Genomic DNA, 6,012 nt, shown 5'->3' on the forward strand with positions numbered 1-6,012 from the left:
TAACCTTCCTTTCCCTGATGATTTGAAATGTCACCTGTCACATTCCAAATTCTAACTTCTAAGTGAGCATGTCTACATTTTTTTTTTTCTTCCGGAAAGTGCCCCACCATTCTAGTCATACAAATCTGTGACTTTAACCGTCGTCATTCTGCTGGGAGTGCTGCTGTCTGCCCGGTGAATTCTTTCCTTTGTGTCAGTTCAGAGTTGCTTTGGCTGCTCTGGCACCTGTTGCTCTTCCGAGTGAATTTTCCAATCTTTTTATTAAAGTCAGTGAAGGAATTCCTCAGAGATTTTGAGTAAAATGTATTAAATTTGTAGTGGACACTTGGGAAAACGGGCACTCTCCCTCAACTCTCTTTCTGCACATGAACAGAATACACCTCTCCATATATGTAGTTTCTTTATATCTTTCAGAGGAGTTTAGGAGCTTTCTCCATACATGATATTTTCCCTCTCATGTTAGACTTTTCTTCCCTATGTACTTGATACGTTTTTGTTTTTAAAGAGAGTGTTGTAAAATGCCCTCTTTTTCTTTCTTTCTTTCTCTTTTCTTTTCTTTCCTTCTCCTCCTTCTCCTTCTCCTTCTCCTTCTCCTTCTCCTTCTCCTTCTCCTTCTCCTTCTCCTTCTCCTTCTTCTTCTTCTTCTTCTTCTTCTTCTTCTTCTTCTTCTTCTTGTTCTACTACAAAACAGGGCTTCTCTGTGTAGCTTTGGCTGTCTTCAACTCACTTTGCAGACCAGGCTGGCCTCAAACTCACAGAGATCCGACAGTCTCTGCCTCCTGGGTGCTGGGATTAAAGGCATACGCCACCATGCTCAGTGCACCCTCACTCCTAAAATGGTAATTTCACTGTGTACTGAGTATTGGGGTTTGAGAATAGCCCACATTGACCACTCGGACACGAGACTCAGAATGATGAAGGCTTATTGAAGGCTGAACAAAGACTGATGCTGAACAAAGACTGACCAGTCAGGGACACAGAGTGGGCTGGGGAGCCAAATTGGGATGCTGAGCTGTTTCCAGAGGGAGGTTTTTTGGTTTTGTTTGTTCGGTTGGTTTTAGTTTTCCGAGACAGGGTCTCTCTGTGTTACCCTTGGCTGTCCTGGACTGGCTTTGTAGACCAGGTTAGCCTCGAACTCACAGCAATCCACCTGCCTCTGCCTCCTGAGTGCTGGGATTAAAGGCATGTGCCACCATGCCTGGTTACAGAGGGAGTTTTTAAAGGGAAAAAAACCACAACCAAACAGGAAGAATCAATTCTATTCCAGGTATATCATGTCTTCCCAAGCAAAGAAAATTCAATTGTGTTCCGAGCACATTGTATCTAGGTAGCTAGCCAGAGCATTTTAATCTGATTGCGTAGGATGTAGGGTAGGGGAGCTTGGACAATTTGCAGTTCCCCACAGTTCTGAGAGAAAGGAACATAGCAAAGTGTTATGGTTTTGTTTAAGTAGAACACGTATCTTTAAGTCAAGAAGAACATTCAACAAGCATCGAATTGTAAGTAAAACACTATTCAGATTCTCAGGCCGGCAAAGCCTGAGGTCAAAATGGAGACTTAAAAACAAAATGGCTGTGGTTATGCTAGGCAGTAAGGCCTTGATGTGTCTGGCTACGTCTCAGTGTTGGTGTGCCTCAACAAGGGCTCAGTGATAGTAGTCATGTTTTTGTAAGACTATTCGCTTTGAAAGAACTAGAAGTAGAGGGAAGTTTTCCTGACCCGACCCTAAGACAGTTTTAATGTGAGATGCTGAGAATATCTCACTTAAAGTCAAAAGTAAGACAAGGACAAAATCTGAATGCAGGTTTATTCTAATTCTTAATATCAAACAGAAAAGGCAATAAAAGCATAGCATATAGCTCTGTTTACTTTTAATTAAATTGGTCTTTTCGTTGATTTAAATTTAGGTCTTGGGCTTTAATTTACTCCATTTACATTATTGTGATTCTGTACTGTGACAGATTTATTCTTTAATCTTATTTTGTGCTTTTTTTGTTGTTTTTGTTGTTGTTGTTGTTAAATCTTTCTCTTGTTCTGCCTTCTGTGAATCTGATCAATACTTGTATTTGTGGTTTTGTACTTACTTTTTAAATCTGCTAAGCATACTGTTCAACAATCTTGTAGTTAAATAATATCTCTATTTTCCTTGCAGACAAAGCAAGGCATTTAGAATGTCTCATCTCTAACCGCCCTTTTCCCTGCATATCACTCTTCTGCTGTTTCTGTTCCCTGCGTCATGGCCTCTGTTAATGCTGATGTTTCTACGGTTTCATGTAGCCAGGGCTTATTTTGATTTGTCTATGTGTCTATATTTTAATTTTCCATTGTTTAAAAATAACAAATCCTTATCGGAGCTGGAGAGATGGAGTTAAGAGTGCTTGCTGATTTTGCAGGAGGTAGAAGTTTGAGTCCCAGAACCTGCTCCTGGCCCCTCACAATCACCTGTAACTCCAGATCCAGTTCCGGCCTCCATGAGCACTCACGTGTGAACACATGAGTGCACTCACGTGTGAACACATGCACAAACAGAAGTAAACAGTCTGATAAGTCTTTTGTTAAACGGTTGAAACATCTTTATTGATATGTAATTTACACACAGTGTACCCATCTACACATGCCGTTCGGTGGTGTTTAGTATGCTCAGAGTTGTGGAATAGAATCACACCAGCAGGGTGTGGTGACCCACACCTTTGATCCCAGCACTTGAGAGGCAAGCAGATCTCTGAGTTCAAGGCCATTCTGGTCTGCATAGTGAGTTCCAGGCCAGCCAGAGGGGCTACTAGTGAGCCTCTGTCTCAAACAAACAAACAAAACAACACCCCTAAAACAATCAAACAACAACAACAACAAAATTCTTATTAAAAAAAAAGCCAAAACCCACCCCACCCAAGAAAAAAAGCAGAAAAAAGAAATAGACACATACAGAATAGGGACTTTTTAAAAATTTGCTTACATCATTTGGCACATTTTCAACGTTCGTCTATATTGCAGCATGACTTAATTATTTTCTCATTGCTGTGATAAAATACACTGAGTAAAGCAACATAATGAAGAAACGGTTTTTTATTTTATTTTTAGTTAATTAATTTATCATTTTATATCCCAATCGTAGCCTCTACCTCCTCTCATCCCTCTCCCACCCTCCCGCCCTCCCTCCCTCTTCCCCCTATCCCCCATCCCCTCTTCCTTAGATAACGGAGCCCTGTCTCCCCACTCCTCCCCGCACCAACCCACACCAGCACCTCAGTCTATTTATTTGTTTATTTATTTTGTTTACAGTTCCATTGCGCAGGAGCAGGAACCTGGCTGGTCACGTGACACCCACTCTCTGGAAGCAGAGCTGAAGCAGAACGTGGGGGCGGGGCTGCCCTCGCCCAGTGACCAACTTCCGCCAGTGAGGCTCCGCCTCCTAAAGGTTCCTTGACTTTCCTAAACAGCATCACCAGCCAAGGACTAAGTATGCGAACAAGAAGAGTGTATGGGGACTTTTCAAGTTCAAACCACAACCTAGCATGCATCCCACGTCATTCCATCTCACGGCGGCATGGTATTTCTTATATGGTCATCCTGTGTTTTATATCCATTTATCAGCTCATAACATTTGAGGTGTCTCTGCCTTTTCACTGTTACGGGTAATCCTACCACGACGGTTAATTGGGTTTTGTGGACATGTGTAATTTACTTCTTTGGGAAATAGGAGTGGAATTGTTTTTCAAACGGCATCACTAATGCCGGGCTTCTGAGGAACTGCCAGATTGGTTTTTGACGAAATACGTTCTTTTTTTTTATTGGATTCTTTGTAAGTGCGCGTGAAATGATAATCACGTTGTGGTTTTGGTTTCCACTTCCCTAACGACTTAAAAAAAAAAAAAATAGAGCATATTGTCAGGGGTCCAGTGACCATTTGGATATTTTATTTAGAGATAAAGTGCTCTCTCCCGCCCCTTCCTTCTCCCTCTCCCTCCCCCTCTCCTCCTTAGCCCCTCTCCCCCCTCTCTCTCCTTACTTTCTCCTCTCCCTCCACTCCCTCCTCTCTTTTTCTCTCCTTTTCTCTTTCCTCCTCCTCCCTTTCCCTCTGTTAAATAAAGACAGGCTCTCAGTGTGCAGCCCTGTCTGTCCCGGAACTGACTCTGTGGCCCAGGCTGGCCTAGAACTCAGTAGATAGCTGGCTGCCTCTGCCTTCTGAGTGTTGGGACTCGAATGAGGGCCCTTTTTTGTTTTTTAACCTGGACTCCTTGTCTTCTCCATATTGCATTGAGAGTTTTCTTTTATTGTTGTTGCTTGTCAGTTGGGCGTGGTTTCCAGGTGTGGAAGAGGAGGAACTCAGTGCCTTGCAGAAAAGCATGCTACCACTGAGCTGTGCCCAGCCCAAGGGCTCCTTACTTACTGATAAACTCACATCCCTTATCACATTCATGATTATAGGCAACTATTTTTCACATTCTATAAGTTGTCTTGTTGGTTTTTGTTTTTGTTTTTCCAGACAGGGTTTCTCTGTGTAGCCTTGGTTGTCCTAGACTCACTTTGTAGACCAGGGTGGCCTTGAACTCACAGCGATCGGCCTGCCTCTGCCTGCCGAGTGCTGGGATTAAAGGCGTGCGCCACCACACCCCGGCTGTCTTTTTACTTTCTTCTTGGTGCTTTACAAAGCATAGAAGATTTTAGTTTGGGGTATAACTGAGTTTATATATTTTTTCTTTAGTTTATGCATTGATATCTTTATGTCAGGTCTAAGAAGACTGTCTCACCCGAAGCAATGAAAATGTATCCCTGTTTCTGTTAAGAGCTATTTGGCTGTTAAGTTTTACACTTAGTCTATGATCTCATTTAATTAACTTTTATATGGAGAGTGAAGATATACACATCTGTCCTTCTGCATGTGGCTAGCCCGTTATCACAGTATCTTTGTGTTGCCTGTTTAGTCCTCATAGATTCTATGGAATCAGTGCTGACTATGTCTTGTTGTGGCAAGGTATTGGAAAAAAATTTAATTTAGCAGTTCACATTTTTAATAAACCTCATTGACTCCAAAACTGCCACCATGCAAGGCCACCTACACAATTTTTTTGAAAAAGAATTTCCTTTGCCTGCTAAATGTCTTGTGTACTTGTCAAAAATCAATTGATAGAAAATTTATAGTCAATAAAATATAGCTTATATAAAGCAGCTTTCCATTGAGTTATTTTTATTAAAATAAATAAAAATAAAAACACTGACCCTCCTGGCAATGGGCAAAGAGAGACCTTGTTGGTGGTGTTGATCTTGTATCAGTCAGAGGCAGAGCAGATGGCAGTCCTTTGTTCATCCCAGCTTGATGCCTGGCTTGGTGTCCAAAGCTGTCTGATGCCTAGGACTCATAAAGACCAACTCAAACCAAACCAAATCCAGGCAGCGCAGCACGGAAGGAGGAAGACGGACAAGAGTCCTGTGAACTGCCATGCCACCCACAGACCTGCCCTCCAGTGCGTGGCACCAGCACGCGTGGATCGAGGATGTTACCCAGGGGCCTGCCAGCTTTGTGGTCAGCCTGCAGCTGGAGCCACAGTGTGTAAGTATGTGGTGGTCAGATGGGAGAGAAAGAGAAGTGGAGCATTATGAGATGGAATTGAAGACCTGATGGGGCAGAGGAGTAGCCTGCCCTGCCACCTGGGGCCATGTCTGAGCTGCTGCTGCTGAGGGTCATGGCTGAGCTCATGGCTACAAAGTGGCACGGGTTGTTGGTTTTGATGCTCATGGCTCATATCACCACTAGAAAACACGGAGACATCCCTGGTTGGGGGAGCACTGGGGACCACCTGGATGTGCAGGGGATGGGCAGAACTGGCCTCACCCCTCATTGGATGCAGGCACTCTGAAAAGTTGAGCGCCTCTCACCACTATCTCTTACCACTGGCAGCACTCGGGAGAGCGGAGCCTGCGCCTTGCCCAGGCAGCACAAGAGAGCTGGCCCCGATGGGGGGTGTAGGTGAGCCAGCCCCAAGGGCATGAGTGTGGAAGAGCTGACCCTGCCAT

The 6,012-nt window shown here is 43.7% G+C and overlaps 1 non-coding gene across 1 annotated transcript; it reads left to right on the top strand.

The window, feature by feature from the left end:
- The first annotated feature begins 5,216 nt into the window (after nucleotides 1-5,216).
- On the top strand, nucleotides 5,217-5,360 carry LOC127205392 (small nucleolar RNA SNORA48). The gene has a single exon (XR_007832609.1). It is a non-coding gene; the product is annotated as a small nucleolar RNA SNORA48 (small nucleolar RNA).
- The last annotated feature ends 652 nt before the right edge of the window (nucleotides 5,361-6,012 follow it).

The sequence above is a fragment of the Acomys russatus genome, chromosome 21, assembly GCF_903995435.1.
Source record: "Acomys russatus chromosome 21, mAcoRus1.1, whole genome shotgun sequence".
In the NCBI taxonomy this organism is placed as follows: Eukaryota; Metazoa; Chordata; class Mammalia; order Rodentia; family Muridae; genus Acomys; species Acomys russatus.